Source organism: Schistocerca cancellata, unplaced genomic scaffold, assembly GCF_023864275.1.
Source record: "Schistocerca cancellata isolate TAMUIC-IGC-003103 unplaced genomic scaffold, iqSchCanc2.1 HiC_scaffold_1106, whole genome shotgun sequence".
Taxonomy (NCBI): Eukaryota; Metazoa; Arthropoda; class Insecta; order Orthoptera; family Acrididae; genus Schistocerca; species Schistocerca cancellata.
The window spans coordinates 5,649,030-5,676,363 of NW_026047105.1; positions in this window are offsets into that span (position 1 = coordinate 5,649,030).

The following is a 27,334-nucleotide window of genomic DNA, read 5'->3' on the forward strand; positions in this document are numbered from 1 at the left end:
CTGCATCACTAATCTTTTCATCACTAGTGGCATAGTATTCTGATGTACACAGGAAGTTAGTATAACCATTAGGTAAAAGTGATACGTGGGCCTAGACGTATCCTTAATAAAGCCCACACGCGGATAACAGCAAACCTTAGAAATGCAGCCTGGACCAACATTCCTATATAACTTTGGCAAGTTACATTACGTTCTTGCATCAACCAGTAGCTTCTCTACTACAGCCAAACAGCTATAGATCTTTAATTGAATGGAATTTCAATTCTGTGGCTTAAACAAGAGATCTTCTTCGCATATTAAGAACGTTGCCTCGATACTCTTTTTTTTTTAATGGTGTGGCTTGAACAGAGTGTAACTGTAAACAACCACTTGATTGTTTCTGTTCTGAATGGGACAATGTCTTTGCAACATTATGAATTAAAACACATGGCAGTCTTGTAATATTTTGCAATATATATAAACTGATTTTCAGCTCTTAGATAATTATTAGGCAAAAAGGTAAATATATGTGCCAATCAAAATTCTTAGGTCAAATGTTTTGATCTAGTGAAACGATCCCCCCACTCCCACCCCACCCCCAATTTTTAGAGGAGCGGCAAAACTTTGACAGGTTATGTATAGGTCAATTTAGAAAAATCGAACTGCCACAATATTAAGAGAACGTTAACAGTGGATGTATAATTTTACTGAAACGTGCAATATGTAATCCATGCAGGGAACTCCCTGCTTTAACACAACAATTTACCTAATTGAACTGCACACTCTTTATTTTTATCTGCAGATCTGCATGGTATTACACCAATGATGAAGCTGCTAGATGCTGCGGGCTTTCAAAAAAAATTTATGGTGGCCCTCAACTACATAGCTTCAGACTCAGAGACATTAAAAGTCTTGGCTGGTTTCGCTGTCTAGGGGCTGGGACACGTGGTTGCCGCATTACAAGCCAAATACTGCTTCGTCTATAGTATACAATATGAATATACACATGAATCGAATGCTCGAAGGTTACTATCACTCGTCAACTGCAAATTTTGAATGTAACATAGAAATTGAAAATGAAAGATTGCAGGTAAATAAAATGTGCTGGTACTATTTTTAACGGCTTTAAATGATGAGTACGATAGCAGATGTACCTTTAAGAAAGCCATTTATTACTGTAAAACACTTATTGGTGTCGATGGTCCGGCAGTTAAATAAAATATAAGTTGAATAACAGGGAAACAATAGATTCCTACTTGACGTAATTGGTTATGAACAACAACCTACCTCGGAAGATATTCACTTCTAAACGCATTCTACGTCTTCACTGCAGAAGCCATGGAAATCTCACAAGCGCACACGTCGGCAATGCAAAATATTTTTATCTCCCGCTACCACGCCCAAACTCCTCAACACTCTCCAAGTATTTCCTACGACCGTCCATCGCGCCTTCCTGTCCATCACTCCCCCGTGTCCTCTACCACCCTACAGTCTCTCCATTGACTTCGTTAGTCACCTACCGTAGTAACGAGCGCTGTGATTGGCTAGAGTGTTCCCGCCATGTCTCCAAGCCAAGGCACACTCACAAACATATTGAATCACATACGAAATACTGGATTTACTTTTAAATAACTTGAAATTAAATAAGTCTTCCTATGGGTGGACCATAAAAACGCTCTAACACACATTATTAAATACATAAGCAAATCAAATAATAAAGGAATAGAAACTAAAGTAGGCCAGTAATGTAATGTCCCTGTGCTTTCTAAAACACAGTAAATATTTGACCAATTTCTTCATGAATAGTATATATCGGATATAAACAAAGACATATTTGAATAAATACATTCATAAGCACGCTGCTACTGTTTTTTCACGTAACTATGGCCTGACGCGGTCAACAGTAATCGTCCACTTTGATCCCCAATAACTCATGTGCTATTCAGGTTACAAGCCTGTAATTCACACCAAATTAGGGTTACACTAATAGCTTTCTAAAGACACGTCGATCGACAAAATCGTATGAACCGTTTAGATTATGGGAATTCATTGCTAAGTGCTACTTGTATACTAAACTGTAAACTAATAAAGATATCGAAAACATGATCACACCATCAGAATCGTCATGCAAACAGTGGTAATGTACATGTTTCTTTTTGAGGTATCATGATTCCTCTGGCTATTATTAATTTCTAAATAAATTGTGAAATGTTGCCACTATGGTTTGACAAAGTCCGCCATCTTTTGCACTCCTGGCATACAAATCTCCTTCATCGACCACAAAGCCCATTCGTCAACACAGCGTCAACATGGAATTCCCAGCCATGCTATCGGCCTGGACCACGTGCTGGGGCTACCCCTCTTGTTCCAGCTAATGTTTGGCACCACGCAGTTGCTGGCGATGCCCGGTTTGCCGAGCGGCCCGTGCGGCCACGCCAACTCCGAACCTACAATATATTCAGGGCGCCACAACTCGCCCGTTACCTCACAATGTCATTGTTCGGAAACAGAGTTCGAGCAGACTCACGCATACAAATCTCCTTCATCGACCACAAAGCCCATTCGTCAACACAGCGTCAACATGGAATTCCCAGCCATGCTATCGGCCTGGACCACGTGCTGGGGCTACCCCTCTTGTTCCAGCTAATGTTTGGCACCACGCAGTTGCTGGCGATGCCCGGTTTGCTGAGCCGCCCGTGCGGCCACGCCAACTCCGAACCTACAATATATTCAGGGCGCCACAACTCGCCCGTTACCTCACAGTGTCATTGTTCGGAAACACAGTTCGATCAGACACACGCAGTTTTATCCGAAATACTTCGCTAAAAATGATAAATGATCAGTAGAAACATCTCAGGTGGCTTTGTACAATTAACTAAATATTAGTTAACGAAAGGACACTGATTATATTCGATCGTTCGTGCCCGAATAGCCCGACGCCACTCTCGCCTATTTTGCCTGTAACAGGTGGAAAAAAAGCCTAAATGGTTGAAAGAAAAGGTAACCGCTTGAATTAATAACGGAGTCGACACAGCAGATAATTTAAATAACCCTTATCACACAAATATTGATACATCCACTTAGCTCAAGCTCCAACAACAGAAGAGAGATAGTAAAAGCAGAAAATAAGAGAATATAGTTTTCTTTCTTTTTCATTTGTTCTAAATCGGTTTAAATTCACGACTCTTACAGTTTCTAGAGGTTTAACATACGTAAACATAATCTTTGAACATATATCTAAGTCATAATTCCTATTATAACTATATTATGAGTTACGAGATTAAAAATTTGGGGCAAAGAAATAATGAATATTTTTACTATGTGGATCCGAAGAGTCTCTCAGCTGGCTGTCAATAGCGGTAGTTTTTAACATTTGATGTAAGTCTAATTGTTCCAGTATTATCCTGATAAATATTTGAAATAAAATCTATTAATCTTAGACCAAATAATATTGATCTAAAAAAAAATAATAATGCACAAGTGAAAAGATGTAAGGCGAAACTGGTAAGTGAAACAACTGTAAATAGAAAAAGGAAATTTAGAAGGAATCTTAAACCACATTCCCTGACATCAGGCATTTCTTCATTTCATTTAAATTAATGGAATGTCTCACTCTTGTATATCTTTAATAACGTAACTTTTGTAATAGTGTTCGTCTCTTAGTAAATTCAGAAATAATTATTTCTCAGACTGACAGGAATCGTTGTCTTAAAAAGTCATTTCAGACCACCTGAAACAGAAGTTCCAGAAACCAAAAATGATTATATTATTCTCTTTATTATATCAGCTGGATCATCCGTGACTTGTTTTTTAATGGTTTCAGTTTGGTGGACAGTATTCCATGACAGACTCGTGGTACAAACAGTATTACAGATTCCCAGTTTTGGCTGAAACGCAGCTTCGGTTCTATTCTTACCGAACCCCATTGTGGATCAGACACGGATTTTGTTTAGAGTGTTTGCTACAGTTCTACGAATTTCGTGAACGTAATACTGACACCCGAACTTTATTCCTTACACTTTTTATTTGCTAACTGAACTTGACATTGCAATCTCGCGTGCTAAGATAAGCATTGATATTCAACTGAAGTTGTCTTCAATCATATCGTAGACATAATCTACTATCATTACTTTAAACATGGCCACAGTGTTGAGCAAAATGTTGTCTCTCGATAACGTAACACTGAACTTAAACTTGAATTTTTTGCTCCGAATCAGATGCTAAATGGCGTATATAAAATACTTGATACGATTCCAAGTTGCGAATACGGACAGCCATCAGCTGAATAATGTAAACACAGTTAAAATCTGTGCCAGACTGGAACTCGAACGCTGGATTCCCACACTATGCGAAGGGTCGCCTTAACCACTTTGGCTATCCGTGCGTGGCTCAGCGCCATATTCAAACCTTCATAATGTCCTCGTTCGGGCGTCACAATCTCTATTCGTACATACGTTATGTCGATTCCCATGCAGGGGAGGACATTGTAATTGAATGTACTACCGAATATCGATAGATTGGCGGTAGAGGTTTGTATAACAAAATTTGGCAGAACAATTGATATGAATTTAAGTAAGAAAATAAATTTTGTTTGAATCTTGAGGTTTTAGCGATGTATAGAACGTTCCATTTTCCTTTTCTTTTCTTTATGGCGGTATATCCGGGACGTAAACAAGGCAATCCGGTAATTGATTCCCGAGTGTCCAAGCTTGCCAATTCATATACACTCCTGGAAATTGCAATAAGAACACCGTGAATTCATTGTCCCAGGAAGGGGAAACTTTATTGACACATTCCTGGGGTCAGATACATCACATGATCACACTGACAGAACCACAGGCACACAGACACAGGCAACAGAGCATGCACAATGTCGGCACTAGTACAGTGTATATCCACCTTTCGCAGCAATGCAGGCTGCTATTCACCCATGGAGACGATCGTAGAGATGCTGGATGTAGTCCCGTGGAACGGCTTGCCATGCCATTTCCACCTGGCGCCTCAGTTGGACCAGCGTTCGAGCTGGACGTGCAGACCGCGTGAGACGACGCTTCATCCAGTCCCAAACATGCTCAATGGGGGACAGATCCGGAGATCTTGCTGGCCAGGGTAGTTGACTTACACCTTCTAGAGCACGTTGGGTGGCACGGGATACATGCGGACGTGCATTGTCCTGTTGGAACAGTAAGTTCCCTTGCCGGTCTAGGAATGGTAGAACGATGGGTTCGATGACGGTTTGGATGTACCGTGCACTATTCAGTGTCCCCTCGACGATCACCAGTGGTGTACGGCCAGTGTAGGAGATCGCTCCCCACACCATGATGCCGGGTGTTGGCCCTGTGTGCCTCGGTCGTATGTAGTCCTGATTGTGGCGCTCACCTGCACGGCGCCAAACACGCATACGACCATCATTGGCACCAAGGCAGAAGCGACTCTCATCGCTGAAGACGACACGTCTCCATTCGACCACTGGAGGCGGGCTGCACGATGTGGGGGCGTGAGCGGAAGACGGTCTAACGGTGTGCGGGATCGTAGCCCAGCTTCATGGAGACGGTTGCGAATGGTCCTCGCCGATACCCCAGGAGCAACAGTGTCCCTAATTTGCTGGGAAGTGGCGGTGCGGTCCCCTACGGCACTGCGTAGGATCCTACGGTCTTGGCGTCCATCCGTGCGTCGCAGCGGTCCGGTGCCAGGTCGACGGGCACGTGCACCTTCCGCCGACCACTGGCGACAACATCGATGTACTGTGGAGACCTCACGCCCCACGTGTTGAGCAATTCGGCGGTACGTCCACCCGGCCTCCCGCATGCCCACTATACGCCCTCGCTCAAAGTCCGTCAACTGCACATACGGTTCACGTCCACGCTGTCGCGGCATGCTACCAGTGTTAAAGACTGCGATGGAGCTCCGTATGCCACGGCAAACTGGCTGACACTGACGGCGGCGGTGCACAAATGCTGCGCAGCTAGCGCCATTCGACGGCCAACACCGCGGTTCCTGGTGTGTCCGCTGTGTCGTGCGTGTGATCATTGCTTGTACAACCCCCTCGCAGTGTCCGGGGCAAGTATGGTGGGTCTGACACACCGGTGTCAATATGTTCTTTTTTCCATTTCCAGGAGTGTATTTATATACTCTTGCATGAAAACCACGTAATTCAAATTAATAATGTGGAACTCAATACGGATATGTCACCAGCACCACTGTTCTTATTACAGCATACGAAAATTTAGCATCAAAGATGGAAATGTAAGAATTCGGCCTAAAAAAAAGAAGATGATGCATCAAAAACCCACCATATTCATCAATTAGGTTGTTAATCATGAAAGGTTTTGGCAGGTATAAGTAATGCCAGGCAGCGAAGTAACAGAAACAATTTCTTTTGAGAGAGAAGGTGTTGAATAAGACGTATCCATGGACTGATCCCGGTGTCCACTTTCTGTGCTTCTGTGAGCATAGCATACGAAAATGTATGAGGATATTATCAACAAGTTAACTTTATCGTACTCAATGGAAAAGACGGAATTTGTTGTCTGTTATTCATTTTATTACTGTGCAAAACTAGAATATTTGTTTGTTATCGTAAGCTATTACTATGCGTAATATTAAAGTACTGTCATTTATAAGTTACTGTGATGCAAAGGTACTTTGTATGTAACTGTAAAATCCTTCTTCTGCTCCGGTTAAACAATAAATAAATAACTGGTCAGGTACGACCCAGGACTTGCCCACTATGGGTTACATACACACTTAACGATGATGTACCTGGTTCATTCATTCCAGGGATGGAGACTCTCTACGATTCATGTCTGTTATCGACGATGATACTCGCAAGATATGGGTCCCAGGTATTCCAAGCTTTTCGAGGATGTTTCAGTTTAAAGTCGGATAACAAATGGCAAAAGAAACATTTTTCATGTGATATTATTACCGAGTAACAACTTTCCTTTTTTCTTCTTTACTTGCACTATGAAACCTTGCTTCTTGCCAAATATCCTGATTCTAGACCAGGGAGAAGTCCCTTACAGGTTTTCATCACTGAGTTTACAAGAGTCGAAATACTAGCCATAAATGATACGATCTTTCAGTTGCACTACCTTAGAAACTTACATTTATTACTCCGCCAAGGGAATGTAGACCTTAGTATGTGACACAAATTTCGACTTGATGGGTGTACCAGTTAATGAGAAAAACGGGTCTCAATCGTCGGACGGACAGACAGGCAGTGTGATAACAAACAACATACACGTTTTTGCGTGTGATATAACTACAGATTAACAATGTTGTCCATTTTTTTCCTTTGGTTGTATTGTGAAACCTTGCTTGTTGCCAAATTTGATGATTCTATACCGTCGGGAAGTACCCTACAGCTACTGATGAGTGAGTTAGCAGTACCTAAATGTGTGACATAAATAGCAGTAACTTTTGATTTCATTCACTTAGAAGCCTGAATTTTTTTCGTAGCCAAAGCACGGTATGCCGTTATAAGTCATATAAATTGCAACTTGATATGTATTCCCGTTCCTGAGAAAAAGGGATTTTTACATTCAGACAGACGAAGAGAAAGATGGAAAACAAAGTGATCATGTAAGGGTTTGGTTTTTATTAACTGTGATATGGAACCCGGCCGATTCCGCCTACCAGCACCCTAGATCGTGGGTCACGTGATCGACTTGTCGCCGATCCCTACCGCCGTTATTGTCAACAGATGAATCCCAATGATGCAGCTCATTTATCACTCAAGCAGATCATCACTAGGTCCCACGAGGTTGAGCGGACACCTGTCCAGACTCTTCACCTCAGAAAATACCTGACGCGGTAGCTGTATTGTAACCAGGGTCCTTCACAGAACGCAGTGACACTAATCATGTTCCACAATAACCTCCCTACAATTCCGCTGTCGTTTAACGGTACCTCGCGCAAAGAAATGAAGCGGTGTTAGTAGTCTGTGCATAATATTTGCCCACACCATGTCGCCTAGGCCATTCAGATGACGTTCGTGAACATTTTGTCGTATTTAAGGTGATCTCTTTCCACGATAACTGGTGGCCAGAACCACTTGTCACAGTGAAGCGGAGAACGTCACTCTGGACCGCCGTTGCTGACCACATGCAACATGCTCCTCACACCAACAAACTATTTCTCGACAATGGCATGGTTCAAGAGGGGTGCTTCTAACAGGCTCCCGAGCAAACGAGCCAGCCTGATTTAATCGCGGTACAATGGTTCTGACAAGGACACGTGGTTCGATAGCGGCTGTAAAGTCTGCGGCGAATTACCTGGGAGTGACGGGTCCTTTTCGTCGCTAGGGCTACGTACCGGTATCGATCCTCTTGAGGTGTTGTCGTCCGTCTACACCAATTGTCATGCATCAAATAGTGATTGCAACTTCAGCGGACTATTTTAATCGTGAGATGACATTTTCGGACGCACACATTAATGTGACAACATTACTCATACTTTCATCGGCTTCGAGAAGTCCGACTGCTCTTTCGCGATCGTAAGCACTCAAAGACGTCTTCAGACATGCCTTACCGCACGAAATGTCGCACTAATCAGTTCCACAACAACCTTCGCCAAACACCATACTGTACGAACTGTCTAACACACAAGGAGCGTTCGTGCACAGACTACGCGGCAGTTACTATGTCCCACACTCCTAATTCCCATTTGCTATCACTGATCTGTTGTTTCGTAGCAGTTGTCCGTTGTTGCTTAATAGTTGGTAGTTGTTCCTTAACAAGTGTCACTTGTTTCTTAGCAGGTTTAAAGCAGTGTACATTCTGTATTATATACACTCCTGGAAATTGAAATAAGAACACCGTGAATTCATTGTCCCAGGAAGGGGAAACTTTATTGACACATTGCTGGGGTCAGATACATCACATGATCACAATGACAGAACCACAGGCACATAGACACAGGCAACAGAGCATGCACAATGTCGGCACTAGTACAGTGTATATCCACCTTTCGCAGCAATGCTGGCTGCTATTCTCCCATGGAGACGATCGTAGAGATGCTGGATGTAGTCCTGTGGAACGGCTTGCCATGCCATTTCCACCTGGCGCCTCAGTTGGACCAGCGTTCGTGCTGGACGTGCAGACCGCGTGAGACGACGCTTCATCCAGTCCCAAACATGCTCAATGGGGGACAGATCCGGAGATCTTGCTGGCCAGGGTAGTTGACTTACACCTTCTAGAGCACGTTAGGTGGCACGGCATACATGCGGACGTGCATTGTCCTGTTAGAACAGCAAGTTCCCTTGCCGGTCTAGGAATGGTAGAACGATGGGTTCGATGACGGTTTGGATGTACCGTGCACTATGCAGTGTCCCCTCGACGATCACCAGTGGTGTACGGCCAGTGTAGGAGATCGCTCCCCACACCATGATGCCGGGTGTTGGCCCTGTGTGCCTCGGTCGTATGCAGTCCTGATTCTGGCGCTCACCTGCACGGCGCCAAACACGCATACGACCAGCATTGGCACCAAGGCAGAAGCGACTCTCATCGCTGAAGACGATACGTCTCCATTCGTCCCTCCATTCACGCCTGTCGCGACACCACTGGACGGCCACTCGACGGCCAACACCGCGGATCCTGGTGTGTCCGCTGTGCCGTGCGTGTGATCATTGCTTGTACAGCCCTCTCGCAGTGTCCGGAGCAAGTATGGTGGGTCTGACACACCGGTGTCAATGTGTTCTTTTTTCCGTTTCCAGGAGTGTATATGAGGGATACATTTAAGGAAGTCATTGACTTCATAAGCGAGCTGTTACATAGGCTAGGCGAATGTAAAGCCTTGATCCGAGAAAACAATTCTGGCAAAGTGCAGTGCACCTGTAAACTAAATCGTATGCAAGATGGTAGAACAACCAACTGTATTCTTGCAGAGTCTGTAGTTCATCTGAAATAGACGTAACAACGGACATCAGACACATTAAAAAATTCAGTCGTGTGCTGGTAGTATGATAACAGGTCATGTACTCCCGGCTAGCCGTGCGGTCTAACGCACTGTTTCCCGAGCGGGAAGGCGTGCCGGTCCCCAGGACGAATCCGCCCGGAAGATTAGTGTCGATGTCCGGCGAGCCGGCCAGCCCGTGGATGGTTTCTAAGGCCATCTGCCTCGGCGAATGCGGTTGGTTCCCCTTTTTCCGCCTCAGTTACATTATGTCGGCGATTGCTGCGCAAACACTGTCTCCACTTACGAGTACACTATAATTTCTCTACCAAGCAAAATTGGGGTACAATCGTCTGGAATTAGACGTCCCCCCGGGTTGAGGGTGGGAGGGGGTGTTATGGGGGACGTCCACTGGGGGCCTACTCCCCCCGCACAGGCCATTAAGGCCCAAAGGTACCGACCGTCCGCCGTGTCATCCTCAGACCACAGGCGTCACTGGATGCCGATATGGAGGGGCATGTCCTCAGCACACCGCTCTCCCGACCGTATGTCAGTTTCCGAGACCGGAGCAGCCACTTCTGAATCAAGCAGCTCCTCAGTTTGCCTCACAAGGGCTGAGTGCACCCTGTTTGCCAACAGTGCTCGACAGACTGGATGGTCACCCATCCAAGTGATAGCCCAGTCCGACAGCGCTTAACTTCGGTGATCTCACGGGGTAGCACTGAGGGCTACGACGGGGACGACGCCGCTCTGTCGTTTCTAGGTCCTCAGTTCAATACATACATACGTACATACATACGTGATAACAGGTTCCTCCGAAAGTGCATCTGAGATGCTGTGCAATTTTTAATTGATAGACAAGCAATGTAAGTCTGCCGAAACCGTGGGGACTGAGTTTAGCTAAGCTGTATTCAAAGTAGAGGGCGTGAGCACTGTCATGCAACCATTACATAGTTCGAGCGAGGATCTCGAGTACAACAGAAGAGAAATTATTGTGCATACAGACAGTTATTTCTAACACGTTGTCATGAGGTCACTTTCTTGCCTGTCTGTCGGTCTGTTGAGTACAAATTTGGTAGATGACTTTAAACAGACTTCCCGATGAGCTAGAGACTTGAAATGACAGTGCAGAACGTGCTGTTGGGATAAGAACCACCGAACACCAATAACGGAAGCTATAGGGGGAGTAAGCTAGCTCACAAATGTGGTGTTACCGCCAGACACCACACTTGCTAGGTGGTAGCTTTTAAATCGGCCGCGGTCCGCTAGTATACGACGGACCCGCGTGTCGCCACTGTCAGTGATGGCAGACCGAGCGCTGCCACACGGCAGGTCTAGAGACACGTCCTAGCACTTGCCCCAGTTGTACAGCCGACGTTGATAGCCATGGTTCACCGAGAATTACGCTCTCATTTGCCGAGACGATAGTTAGCATAGCCTTCAGCTACGTCAATTGCTACGACCTAGCAAGGCGCCATTAATCTTTTGCTGGTTATCTTATAATGCCTGTACCGTCAGACCTATGTTCTCCAATTATGGAATAAAGTTAAGTATTCTACCAGTTACCTCCTGTTTGCTAGTCTTATTTCTCTGACCTGTTCCAGACCTCACGCCAGCCTGCGTGAGCTTAACGCGTGCTATTCGGCTACCGGGTTTAGTGGATTGGCTGTCTGGCCAGTCCACTACAACGAAGAAGCATAATGCAGCGTCACAGCCCCTAGAGACGCATTGTGCGTAAATTACTTGCTACAGAAAGAACTACGACAAATCATTCAATTTATAGATGCACCTCTGTAACGTCTTAAGCTGTTTTACCAAACTGGGCACACAAAATGGAAAAAACAAACATGCAAACTTGTGTGACTCTGGGATCACCCTAACACCCCTCCCCATAACCCACCCTAGTACACATAAGAATGACGGCGTGGGGTGAAAAGGACTAAGATAAAAACCTAACTCAGGGACGTATGGAGCAATTTCTACGAAATTTGCTATATATGTGACACTTTGCTGCATTTTTATTAACTGTGTCTGTCTGTACGTTTGGTACAAATTTACAGTTAATCTTAAACTAACTTTCCGGTGAATTAGAGACTCGACAGCTTAAGAATAGCTCAGATCTGGTTGACAATGCAATATTAATTTAATATTTTTTGTGGTGTGTTGTGAGAGGTATTTCGTATAACTATGCCGTTTTCCACTTTCGATCTTCCGGTCGTGAATGGCTCTCGGGAAGCACGGTTACCGGTAAGTGTTTGAGTGAATACGAATCTCTCTTATTTCATCTCCATGGCCTTTCGCTAGAATATGTAGGTAAAGGCAATATATTGTTTGAGTCAGGTGAAGATAACACAAATAAACATGAAATTTACCAGATGTCTCTATTGTGCTCTCACCAAAGTGTTTGAAATTCATTATAAAATTACACACACACACACACACACAAGACTAAAAATCAGACAACAATTATTTAAATAAAAATTAATTTTAATGTACAAAAATTTAAATGGCCAAAAAGTATAATAATTTCTCATTTCCCAATACATACAGTACCGAAAATATGATATTACGAATTTTTAATAGCTACAAAAATATTTTTAAGATTTGCAAAGAAAAGTGTGGGCGGATGCAGTACATAATTGACACATCGATGGTTCACCTACCAACCACTTTCGTTATAAATATTGCAAGTGCTTTCATAGGAATTACAAACTGACATCAGTAAGTTTTCAGGATATCTGTATGGCGTTTGGAATCTATATGAGGCTAGAGAAATTTTTTTACACTTTTTAGTCAGATTGAGAAATCTGTGCCATAAATATCTTTTTCAATAATTATTGTGTGCTCCGTGCAAGAATATAATGGGACAGTAAATCTCTGTCACTCACGTGAAGCACCATCTGTCATCTTCTAAATGATGGCTTCCAGAGTTTGTGACTTTGAACGTAACGGTTCTACTTTCAATGTGCAATGAATCCAGCTCTCTTGCTTACTATTCTAACATAGTCCAGCAGACCCTCGCACCTTTAATTCTGCTAGTACACACTGCGAACTGGAATTCAGTATTCTGTTACAGTAATTCAGTATTCCGTTACCTGCCTGTCTACAGTGAATAGACATGCAGGTTCATCAATCTCGCCGCTAATTACACCTATCAGCGTAATCTGAGTGCAGTCTCACTAAGAGCAGTCATGATCGACAATGGGATAAAATCACATTCACCGTCCTAATGGGTATGAAATACTATGGAGGACCAAACCAATTTTCCCTAATATTTGTCTCTGGGCAACTAAAGCCTCTCAGTAAGGATGTATCCCAATTTGAAAAAGAACAAATACACAACGCTATAAGGGAAATGCACGTCACAGCCCTTGCTGCAGAACAATGTAACATGGCAGCAGAAAGAGAAACGTGATATTCATTCAAGCATTTGTATCAGCAAATATATTCCACATTCATACAAACATGAGCGTGACTACTGTAATAACCATATATTGTATAGCAACCACAACCAATGGTTGAACATTTTAATAGCATTAATTATAACTACAGAAAAATTCTAACCTGTTATTGTTATGCAGCTCAATACACTATTGAAGTATGTAGGTATTAAATTCATTGAATGTGCATTTAAATACTTTAAACCAATCCAGCTTAAGTAATGGTATTAATTAAAAAAACTGAAAGCAAAGGAAATTATTAGGGCTTATGATAATGATAAAGTCAAGAGATATCGTTAAATGCACCAAGTCATATTAAACAGTACACAACGCCTCAGTGTGAGTGGTCCATATTTATGTAATTCGTTTATCGGACTTGTCAGTCAGACGATACGTACTGACATTTGATTACAACGTATTAAGTATGATGATATCTTCAGTTACACTTAGCGCAGCACTACATCTCTATTCTCACAAGAGATGGAAACGTTATTCACACATGCACGCCGGCTCTACACATGCTATATTGCTTTATGATCTGAGTTGATTTTCATCCGTTCATACGTTCTGAAGCCTATAGCATATCATCAGTGACAATATGTTTACGAGACATATGACTGCAGCTAACATTGTATCTGTTGTGTCTGGTGCTCTCGAACGAAATTTTTGTTGAGTAAGTCGTACAAATATTCCGCTTTGATCTAACGACACGTTCATCTTTTTTATTTTTTTACAGATGTTCTCCCTTGCCTTACTACATGCTAGTTAAAAACTGCTGCCCTGCTACCTCTTAACTTGCGTGTAATGGCAAGTAAGAAGATCTAGAATCATCTAGATGAAAGGGATTAACCATACTGGAATATAATGAAACCATTCTCGTGAAACGCATACCAATGGATAAATTTCGTTGTGATATGATAGATCAAGAACAACCCATCACCTCCAGTCTTAAAGGTAACGAACGCCCACGACCATAACAGAGTGTATTTAAATCAAACCTTATTTGCATCACACGTACGCCACTGTCGAGAGAAATTTGAATAGACGTTATTTGTCATATGTAGAATCACTCCTACAAACTTTCTTTATGGTACACAACTCCTTTTCTGTGTTACGATATTTTTTTCGTTAGTACGTACACGCCTAGAAGCAAACCGGCTGCATCTTGAACATTTTAGAGTGGAGTCAACATATAAACATCTTGGGGACCAGTACTCTCTTAAATTTATAGCAAATAAAAAGTAAAGTAGAGTTTATTCCTGTACATAGAAACCTTCGAAGCATTACGTTAAATGCCGCGAAGACGCTTTCGTCTGTAATTACCATAATAGTACTGTAAGTTAATATCGTCGCTCAAATGTTACTGAAATAAGTTGGTCTTGAAATAAGTTTCATCTCGACTTCGCCTAATGTACACAACAAGTTGTGTCGCACGCACTTACTGTTAGGCGTTTGGCAGAATGTTCGTGAGTGTCCTTTGTCAAATTTTGTCTTTGACGTTACTTATGATAACTAGATGCCTCATATCATGGTAAGACCACAACGTAGGGACCTGACGAAGTTCTAAAAGCATGAAACCGGTCGTTACACAATACATGCACATAAGTACAGCTGTTGTGGTTCTCATAATAAATGTTATTGAGATATTCTACTTAGAAATGTGTGTTTGTACCGCATGAACTATGTTTTCACTTGAAGATCAATGAAAACCACCCTCACGAACATAATTTCTTAGGTACAGCTAAATTTTCTGTCGCCTTTAGCAGTTTTTAAGATGCGTCACATTTGAGATGCACTCAGTGACTTATTAGAAAAATCGTGAGCTGTACGTCACAAGGTATCGTTTATGGCTGCGGTTACTATCGATATTGTACAAATCCTCATACAACTTGCAGATGCGTATGCAGGCAAAGAATTCGCTGGGGAACAGTACGGCCCTTTTCGAAATTCTCGATGTAACTGTCCAAAGTTGTAAGGTAGTGGCTGCTGGTTTTCGCTGGTAAGTAGCAACTCACTTTGTCCACATGCCGACTGTTTTCCTATGAAAGCCTAGCCTGAAATGCACACATCGAATGATTTGGAAGTGTCTACTGGGCAGATCAACGTGATGGAGGCCTTCATCATCAAGGCTGAGCCAACCAGCAAAATCTGTAACATGAGATCAAGGTTTTAGTGCAGGACAACGAACGACGAATGAGAACACTATGTCCTCAGTTTCGTCTGTCTGGGACTGTGTGGCACTACACACTACATATTGGCATCACAGATAACCTCTTAAACAGGGTTAGAATTCCATCTGAATACAGCCTTGAACTGCGCTCTTTATTAACATTGGCTGCTGCTGCTGACTAGAGATGGGCAAAACTGTTCTTTTCAGAGATCGGATCAGAACTGTTCACTCCCTGAAATGAATTAGCTCTTTTTCATGACTCAACACTCATTTACAATAGAAAATAAATGGAAGGCACATTGCCCTTTAAACTTGGTTTATTCCAGTACTATACCTGTATTTTGATCTTATTTGATCCTATTTTGAAGTAACACAGATAATGAGTAAGAATTTTGTATTGTTTATTGAAATTTCCACGATATGACAAAGTTTTTGATTGTTGATTTATTTTGCACTATCGTGGTTTTTTGGGTGATCGGAAAATGTTGTAACTTGAGATTTACATTAACAATATATTTGGCTATAATGTATTAAAATTTCATTAACCTCATACAAATACATCGCAAGCCTTATATTTTTAAAATGAACGTTTCCTTCCGAAGACGCCTAAAATCGCAAAATCCGTACCAGAATAAGAAAAAAAATATAAATTTGACTGTAAAACGAAAGTGCTGAATATAGCCTTACGCAGAATAAAACAAGGAAAATATTGGTGTATCACATTTTGCGATACGTTTATCGGTTCGCTCGTAATTAAAGCGTAAATTCGAGTGTCCATAATAAAAATCCTATAGTAAGAGGAGTCGTCAGGAACCTAATCTGATCAGTTTAAACAAATAAAAATAAAATAAAAACAAATGATGTATACATAACATAATAATGTAATATACATAGGGGTATTACTACGAAGAACAATATCCAGTAGAGACGAACTCCGATGCAGAAGCACTGAGTCGAGCAGGTCGAGCCGCGAGCTTTATTACTGCGTGAGCTAAGACCGCAGAGACCAGAGTGACACCTGAGTTGCTTTGCTCAATGCTCTGGCTAGAGTCGAGAACGGTGGGGTGAGCATTGAGCGGGCGAGTTCCGAGGGTGGGGGGAGCGGTGAACGGCCACCACTCACCCGCTCCGAGACAAATCGTCCGTTCCCTTGTGAGCAGGTTGTTGCAAGTAGTTCCTATGTTATCCGCTAGGTGGCTCTCTGTCCTGTTGCTCGCATCAACTGCCCAGAGGGCAGGACGTGCGACTGAAAAGATCGCCTACAGAGTGCGATGCGAAGTTAAGCTGCGCCAGACACTGCACACGGCAGACGACGCACAGAGACGGCATGGCATATGTGAAGCACAAAATCCAATGGGGCACTGCACAATGCAGGCAGCCAGGGTAGAAGCAGGGCAGAGGCCGGCGCTGGCTGTGTTGTGTGGCGTGCACTGTGCTGTGACCAGCAGAGGCGCTGCTGATATGCCCCGTCTCTCTCTCTCTCTCTCTCTCTCTGCCGTGGGAAACGTTTGGAGCTACCGTTCTTTCTTTCTGAATCACTGATTGTTCACTTCTTTGAAAGATTCAACTCTATGAATCAGTTCAAGAGCGGATCCCCCATCTATACTGCTAACACAACAGGCAATGCTGCATTTCCAGGTACTGACGGAGGCCCAGAGCGTTGCAATTCCTCCAAAAGTAACTACGGCTGCGGAACGTTAGGCATAGCGGATGTGGAGGGCATCACTTGTTAGTCGATTGCGCCGTCATTCCGTGCTGTGGAGGTAGCGCTGTAACAACACGTCATCCACGGCAGCGTCTCTCCTGGACTCTTGACCAATTCGGTTTTAAACTATACGACTGGAAAACCGTGGTCTGGTCAGACGAGTGCCGATTCTTTTTGGTAAGAGCTGATGGTAGGGTTCGCGTGTGCTGCTGATCGCACGAAGTCGTGCACCCAGGCTGCCAACAAGGCGCTGTGCAAGCTGGTGGTGGTTCCATACTGGTGTGTTTACATGAATGGGTGGGGTCCTCGTATGCGAAGGAACCGATCACAGACTGGAAACAGCTGTGTGCGGCTACCTGGACACCATTTGCAGCCGTTCATGGACTTCATGATTCCAAATTACGATATAATTTTTAAGGATTACAATGCGCCAAGCCATCGGGCCACAATTGTTCGCGATTTATATGAAGAACTATCTGGATAATTGTAGTGAATGATGTGGCCACAGAAACCGCCCGACATGAACCCCATCGAACATTTATGGGAGATAATAGGGAGGTCAGTTCGTGCACAAAAGCCCTCACGGCAATAGTTCCGCCATTATGGACACCTGTAGGGGCATCACGACTCAGTATTTCTCCAGTGGACTTCCAACGACTTGATTCCATGCCACGTCGAGTTGCTGCGCTACGCCGAGCGAAAGTAGGTCCGATATGATATTGGAATGTATCAAATGACTTTTGCGAGCTCAGTGTATTTTGTCGTCTCCCTCAGATGGAAATTGTTATCGAAAGTGCGAATTTTAGCATTTTCTGGCGTGAGCAGTTCTTTAATTGAAATGTCGTGCAGAGTTCTTAAAGTTCTCTCCCATTCCATGAATCGTTTTAATAGGATACTGTGAAGGTAGTTTCAATGCGCATTTTAATGTATGGTTCTGTGCAGTCTGCAACACCCACAGTTCCACTGCAGTTCTATTAGCTATTAATCTTCCTTTGGTTTCCGTCCACATCGGGATTGGCAGCAGTATCTTTCACCCAGCTTAGGCGCTAGAATACCACTGTTTGGTTCCTGGTAGGGAGACGTAGACAGCATTTCGTCACCCGTCCGGAAGCAATTAGGTCGACATCGTCTCTAGCCAGTGGCAACCATTTCATAATATGGAGACGCGAACAGTCGCTTACGGGTGGTTCGGCGACAGAACGAAAGAGATATAGTTACTAGATCCACAACGAAAGCTTGAAGTGCCTCATCTGTCTGAGAATCCTTACCTCTTCTACCCGACCTAAATCATAATAAATCGCTTGAGCGACTTTTCGCAGTAAATAGACGTCGAATTGAACAAATGAACAGAAAAATAAATCATTTTGGTTGTTCGTTGGAAAGTAGAGACTGTATTTTTGATAATTAAATGTGTACATACACTCAAGGAGCACTTCCCTACGCTCAACCATTTTCTAGCTTGTCTCAAAACAGAGCCCGAAAATATTCTTCGCATGGTAGTATGAAACCAGCAGTGGCAGTCTCTTAACACTGAAACCGACCTCTTACAACGGGGCAACCAGAAGGCTTTGGAGAGGGGAAGGAGAGAAGGAGGTGATAACCCCAAACCAGAAGATCCTACGTTGCAGTTGCTAATGTGCTATGTTTCAATGCGGTAGAAAGATATTACTGACATCACCCTGTTAACAGTAACGGTTTTTCTTAGGTATGTGAATATGTATATCCTGCCAGATATAGCTAATTACACTTGGCTTTGAGAGTTTAGTAGACCTCATGTATTCTAAGTTGTCTATAAATTATTACGAATGGGGACTGCGAGGTAAAGCAGGCAAGACAATGTTTCCTGCTACATAGGTCTCTTGAGAATAGTATTATGCTTAAAGTGAGAGGTCAATGTAGAGACAAATCAGCTTAGGTGGTGCGCCAAGAACGCATATTTTGAGATCACTCTCCATGAAGAAGACTCCCATGTTTGCATATGTCTACCGCTGTTATCATGCTAACTTCGGCTACCATGTGTAGTCATGCTTTGAAGATAGGTGTCTACTTCTTTTACCGATGTCTCGTTATAATTTATCAAGTCACGTAATCCATTGTACACCTTTCCCATAGTATTCATCTTCTGTCTCATGGTCCGTAAATTCCAATTTGGATATTCGCATTTCAACAATGAGTAAGAGCATTCTGGGAAAACACTGTAACCGCGCGGGATTACCCGAGCGGTCTAGGGTGCTGCAGTTATAGACTGTGCGGCTGGTCCCGGCGGAGGTTCGAGACCTCCTTCGGGCATGGGTGTGTGTGTTTGTCCTTAGGATAATTTAGTTTAAGTAGTGTGTAACCTTACGGACTGATGACCTTAGCAGTTAAGTCCCATAAGATTTCACACACATTTAAACATGACACTGTATGTCGGTTATCTTCGTAAAAGATCCATTGAGTAACGTTTCAACTGTCTAATGCGCTCACCCAGACCCCCAAACACAGTGTCCCACTCATCCTAACACACACACACACACACACACACACACACACACACACACACACACACACACACACGCGTCTTCGCCCTCACAGTGCGCACACAAGTAGGCTATATACGACTATGTCTGTTGCGTATTTCGCAAATTTGTCGGTAGAGATTAAAAAACTGCATTAGGCAAACAATAGGAATACGTAAACGAAACCGCAAAAATTGGGGAAAAATTTGCATTATTATGCTTTAAATGAATACCGTACTCATCCGCAGGTGTTTTCACCGCAGATGTAAATGCAAAATTTTGTATTCATAGCGGTTATTTGGTTGCAATTAGTTTTTAATCCGTGGCGTAATGCATTAGGAATGTACTTCATTGCCGATTCACCGGTCCAGTAGTTGGGTGGCTGTTTTCGCTTTTCATACGTGTGTTAATTTTTTTGTACACAGCTGAAACAGAAGTTGTATTTAGGAACGTGAGACGTATAAATATCTACAAATTACTGGTTTTCTCGCGCAGGTAAATAACCTTCTTGAAGTTTCTTTCATTAAGTTGTGAATATTTTTTTCCAGGTTGTTCAAGTTGCCCGAGAAGTGTTATGCTTAATATTATGGTGAACCTACGTTCCCCTTTGACACTTTATGACTGATTCTTGGGTAGGACACATATTGGTATAGCTACGTTTTCACAATCATATGTACAATACCGTCAGTATACAAAGTGAAAAGTTAATTAAATTGTTCATTACAGATAAGATTACCTGATGAAGAATTTGTGTGTCGTGTATACTGCCTTTTGTATGTAGATGTTCTTGAAGTAATTAATCAGTATTCTCAGGAAATAAAAGCATATTGTTTATTCATTTTCTTTTAACATTGTGTACCATAATGTGAACCGCTACGGATTGTCCCATATTAAGTTAACCCGAAAAGATATCCTTTCCTGTCTGCTTATTTCTTCTTTCAGTGAACAATTAACGATAAAACCCCTGCATATTCAACAATATTACTTACCGACAAAATGTTGTCGGGGTCATCTTCTATATTTAAATAAAAACACACACTAACGACCGTATTTCATTAAAGTATCCCTAACGTTGTTAGAGATCCGACGATTTACCCTAAAGGTACATCCAAGTTGCCAGTGTTTAGCCTGAATAGCGTAAATGTTTGCTTACTACGTTATTATAGATTCAAATGGCTCTGAGCACTATGGGACTTAACATCTGTGGTCATCTGTCCCCTAGAACTTAGAACTACTTACATCTAACTAACCTAAGGACATCACACACATCCACGCCCGAGGCAGGATTCGAACCTGTGACCATAGCGGTCTCGCGGTTCCAGACTGAAGCGCCTAGAACCGCACAGCCACACGGCCGGCACGTTATTATAATTCTCTGTTGTTATTTATAATGTTGAAACCTGTGTGCAACAGGTGAGAATAATAAATACTACAACTTGTACGATAGGGTAGTACTGACGAACTAACAGAGTTCTTCATATCTAACAGCCAATGGAAGTGCAAGTGATCGGACTAATGGGGATCACTATGCTTCGTCTTGGAGACAAATGTAACGAAAGAAGTGCGACAAACCATTACCTGACATCTGGTGATAGGCATGAATTTTCGGTGCAGTCCTCTTGGAGCTACCTTCTGGGGTACGCAGTTCAGAGTTTTCCTCAAGGAAGAGGACAGATGTGAGACGTTGGAAGGGGTTACTTTCAATAATATGATGATTAGAGACCCTAGGCGGGTCAGCCAGATGTCTGGGCGTTTTTAACAAGAATGCTTTTACTTGTTCACTTTGCCTACTGGATCGGGTCGTTGGCTCTGGCTGAAGGCCAGTTATGAGACCCAACCTGTTAATTAAAACGGCCCCTTCACAAATTTTTATTAATATTTAACAACTAAATAGTGTTCAGGGAACTGATCACTATTAATCAAACAAGGACAGCATTGAACACATTTGTTGAACACCAATCTTCCTGACATCAAACTGAATAATGACATACATTTATAAGTGATGAAATTAAGGTAGTAATAGCAATGGCCCTTAAATTCCAAAACTAACTCTTAAGGTCGGGTAACGCATCTGTACTTGCTATTTTCTACTCTCTCCCCTTGTCAGACGGCATAAAATACCTCAGACAAACCTACTGCAATTAACAAATTCTCGATAAGAGCGTGGCTGGAAAATTGAGCTCTGGTAATCACAGGCGTGCGTAATATCGGATTAAATGCCGAAACTGAGCATCACGTTACCAAATGCAGCATGATGGACAGGTCAGCAAGCTGCCGATGGCGTCTGCGTCTTCAAGGGGCCTCAATTGCAACAAAAATGAATTTGTTTTCGCACACAGGCTTCCTGTTCGTAAACTCCTATTCAAAAGCTAATTCTGCTTTCTTTCCAATCGTCCCGCACTCGTTAAGACGGGACTCACCAGCCCAAAGGCGGAATCCAGTAACGTCTTTAATAAAGTGTGGCTCAAGGAAATTGCTCTGCTCCTGTCTGCTTCCTGGGAGATAGTATTCCCAACCGTAATTAGCGGTATCAGCCTGCCTCTAACAGTAAGACATGACAGTACCCATAACTGAATACTATTTTCAGTTGCAACTGGCAGACTTATTCAGAGACCTGCACAACAGCCCGAAAAGAATTCACTCTCATACAGCAGAGCCGAAAGCACGACGTCCGCTCGCTACAGGAGCTAAGAGGCTTCTCCTCGATAACAGCTCCAAAAGCTTCCCTCTGCAAAAATCAGCACCCTCACGCTTGTTTTCGAGCTGGCCAATCCCGTGGCTCTAGACCAGCACAGTTCGCTTCCACTATTATTTCCTGGCTTCTTCAAGCCAATTAAGACATTCTGCGCCTTCCTGCGCCTATAATGTTCTGGAACAAACAAACTCCGTTCAAAATGGAACCCACAAATCGTGTCTCTCTACTCGCCCTCGCGTGGGAAAAGGTCAGTGCACTAAACCGCATTTCTTAGAAAGCCCCAGAAAACGTTTAAGATTCGTGGGAAGGCTCCCTGAGGCGCCAGCTCATATCGACATAGTGGCGTCGGCGTAACCTCCAGCGCCAACGAGGCGCCGTTGTCAGCGCAATGGGTGTCTACCTGCTCCGGCGGCGCGTTTCCCCCAGTGAGCCGCTTTCGCATGCCGACTGGTATTGGTCGGTTGTAAACTTCCGCACCCCTCTGCTCTGCCTTTGAGCAGTGCCGCTCGTCCGCTCCAGCCAAACTCCGTGAAAATATCACCTGAACCCCGACTTCATGTAACATGCGAATTTCTTGAAGTTAATACGCGTCTTATGCTGTCTGATACTCCCTACATTAATTTCAATAGGCTGACTGCCTGATAAATAACATAATAACCGATATCTAACTCGTCTTTGCAACAATTATTATATTACAGTAAGGTGCAAAATACTACTACCCTACAACGTCGATGGTATTCCACAGGCTAGAAGGCTGAGCAGCACGACTATTTGAGATAAAATTATATTACGTTAATGGAGAGAGGTAACAATTTTGTCTTAATGCAAGGCCACTAGGAAAGCGCCTTTGATGAGTAAATGCGTCTGATGTAGAGTGAAGTAAGTTTTCATCACACAGAAGACTACATGAAGTTTCATTACCTTAGTTTTTTCTAAAAATAATAATAATAGTATATATTACGGCATTGCTTATATGCAACGGAAATCATGAAAACTGAAAGCATGTGTTATTCCACGAAACACGTTGATGAAGTCTAAGTGAAACGTCCACTGATACCTTCTGGAGGTCAGTGGAGAACAAGCATACATTTTCATTCCCAACATAGCGTTAATTTCGCGAATGTGTACATTATCAAAACTGCTACTTTCTTGTCAAATGTTGCTGTTTATTCCGTGCTCCAAAAATGACAATACGAAAGAATATTGTACGTCCGCAGCTCCTTCCGCGTTCCGCTTCGGCGATCGTAGCGGTCAGTCACATTGCGTTTACTTGTATGCTCTGCAGTGAGTGTTTAAAAGACGTTTGACTCGTATACTACACAGCTGCGTTATGCAAAAACTGGTGTTATTTTCGCTCACCTAAGTGCGTGCCAAAGTATAAATTATAATATCAATGGAATCCTGTACCGGTAAGAGTACTGTGAGACTCCAATTCGCCCAGGACGACGAGTCACCAAAAGGTCTGGGGATCCAGATATGGATAACACCCTGCATGAAACAAGAGACATAGTTAGTCTACAACTTAATGCTAACTATTCTTTCTGTTATTTGAATATTTGCTCTAACATAGTGCACGAGGCAGTAATCCGGGGGCTTCTACCATCATTTTGTGTTAACATTAGCAAATGTCGCTAAGTTTACGGTTAGTCTAGTCGAAGACAACTTAGCGAATGTGCGTGTCTTGAACATCCCGATGTAGGATCCAAAAGAAGTAACAAAACTCAAATAGCAACTTTATGAAATTTCTCATGCAATTCAGAACGAAGTCGGGAAAGTTTATTATCCGTTCCGCGTCCCAAATGGAATAAGATAAGTCAAGTCTGAAATGAGTACTGGAGGCTATTAAGCACACAACAAATACATGGAACAACAACCAACATGTACCATGTACAATACTACAGATCATGTTGAACAAGACCATTCCAGAAGAAAATTCCATCTTGAACTCAATCTAAGGAATCGTATAGCTTTATTTTCTGACCTAGAAAAGGGACTGTAGGATCAAATAGAACCAAGCCGAAGCTTAATCTTAATTCAAAATCTAGACCAATTACAAGATTAGTAACATTGAACGTACTCTGGAACAAAGGAAAAATAATTCAGCAACAGAAAAGACATTAACGACCTACAAAAGTTATAAAAATTATATTTTAAATATCAATAAAATATCAGTTATGTTAAAATTGACCTATCTGTAACGGTTCTTAACCCAACTTAAATAGATTTGGAATTACCGCAGAAACTCGAAAATATTTAGCTAGGTGAAAGTGTAAGACGTAACGTCATTCTCAACAGATCTGAAACTGCAGTTGTGGCGATATTAACAAAGGCGGTACTCTAGTGACAAGCTTGATTTTTAAGCGGCAAACAGAGTTCAGAAACAACAGAAGACATTAACTTCGTGCCACTAGACCCCGTAATCTCGGGGTAGCGTCTTTCATTGGCAATCGAAACGTACTCGGTTCTGGGTTCGAAATCCGCCACCGATCAAATTTTTACTGATAATCAGTATTGGTGGCTGAAGACTTCTAGCATATGAAGTCAACCCCATTCTGCCAACAGCCATGGCAGAGAGGGCGGAGGCGCGGATAGAGCTTCAGGGCACTGTCTTGCACTTGGGGTGGGAAAAGTGGCCCTTAGGGCGGAAGCATCAAGCTATGATTGACGACATGAGGATGCAGAAGGCAATGGAAACCACTGCATTAAAGACACATAATATGTATCCACAGAACACGTAGCCATTGGAAAACTGTCATGCTGATCTCTCCATTTACAAAGCCCGTGTTCGGATCTGTCAAGGGGGAGGTGACCATGAGAAAAAGATTTAGTAATCAATAGAAGGGTAACGTTCTACTAGTCGGGGCGTGGAATGTCAGAAGTTTGAATTTAGCAGAGAAGTTAGAAAATCTGGGAAGGGAAACTCAAAGGCTCAATCTATGTAGTAGGGGTCAGTGAAGTGAAATACAAAGAAGTCAAGGATTTCTGGTCAACGAGTATAGAGTAATAACAGCGGCAGAAAATGGTATAACAGGAGTAGGATTCGTTATGAATAGAAAGGTAGGGCAAAGAGTGTGTTACAGTGAACAGATCAGTGATAGGATTGTTCTTATCAGAATCGGTAGCAAACCAACACCGTCTACAATAGTTCAGGTATACGTGCCGATATCACAAGCTGAAGATGAAGATGAAGAGAGAGAGAAAGCATACGAGGATATTGATACCATAGTACAGCACATAAAAGGAGAAGAAATATGATTGTCATGAGGAACTGGAATGCAGTTGTAAAGGAAGATTTAGAAGAAAATGTTATAGGAGAATATGGGCTTGGCACAAGGAATGAGGGAGGAGAAAGACTAACTGACTTTTATAATAAACCCACGAAGTAGTAGTGATGCATAGTAGGCTGAATTTCAAGAGTTTAGTAAAGAAGAATCAGTACCCAAAGAAGTGGGATATGGAAGTACTAAGGGATGACGAGACACGCTTGAAGTTCTGTAAGTCTGTAGGTACAGCAATAACATAGGTACGAAGAAGGTAATAACGAAGAAAAAATTGGTAAGGGAAGAAATACTTCAGTTGATCGATGAAAGAAGGAAGTACAAGGATGTTCAGGGAAATTCAGGACTGCACAAATACAAGTCCCTGATAAATAGGAAGCCCCAGGAACCTAAGACGAAATGGATGCATGAAAATGTGAAGAAATCTAAAAAGAAATTGCTGTCAGAAGGACTACCTCAGCATATAGGAAAGTCAAAAACACCTTCGGTGACATTAAAAGCAAGGGTGGCAGCGTAATGAGTGCAACGGTAATTCCACTGTTAAATGAAGAGGAGAGGGCAAATAGGTGGAAAGAGCAGCGTACACTGAAGGCCTCTATGAGGTGGAAAAATTGTTTGGTGTGATAGAAAAAGAAACAGGAGTCGATTTAGAAGAGATAGGGGACCCAGTGTTAGGATAAGAATTTAAGAGAGCGCTGGAGGACTTAAGATCAAATAAGTCAGAAGGGTAGATGATATTCTATAAGAATTTCTAAAATCATGGGGGGAAGTGGCAACGAAAAGGCTCTTCACGTTCGTATGTAGAATGTGTGAGTCTGGCGATATACCATCTGATTTTCGGAAAAACGTCATCCACGCAGTTCCGAAGACTACAAGAGCTGCCATGTGCGAGAATTATCGCATATTTAGCTTAACAGCTCACGCATCCAAGTTGCTAAAAAGAATAATATAGAGAAGAATGGAGAAGAAAACTGAGGATCTTCTAAGTGACGATTAGTATGGTTTTAGGAAAGGTAGAGTCACCTGAGAGGCAATTCTAATGTTGCGGTTGACAGTGGAAGCAAGACTAAAGAAAAAACAAGATTTGTTCAAAGCATTTGTCGACCTGGAAAAAACGTACGACAAAATAAAATCATGCAAGATGTTCGATTTTCTGAGAAAAATAGATATAAGCTTAGGGAGAGACGGGTAATATACTTTACGTACGCGAACCAGGAGGGAATGATAAGAGTAGACGAGCAAGAACGAAGGACTCGGATTAAAAAGGGTGTAAGACAGGGTTGTAGCCTTTCCCCCCTTCTGTTCAAACTGTACATTGAAGAATGAATGATGGGAATAAAGGAAAGGTTCAGGAGCACAATTAAAATTCAAGGTGAAAAGATATCAATGATTAGATTTAATGATGACATTGCTATCCCGAGAGAAAGCGTAGAAGAATTATATGATATGAAGAATAGAATGAACAATCTAAAAAGTACAGGATATGGGTGGAAATCGAAGAAAGAGGAAAGTAATGAGAAGTAGCAGAAATGAGAACAGCGAGGAACTTGCTGGACACGAATTGGATGAAGTTGAGGAATCCTTTTACCTAGGCAGCAAAATAATCAATGACGGACGGAGAAAGGAGGTCATCAGAAGCAGACTAGCTATGGCAAGAGGGGCATTCCTGGCCAAG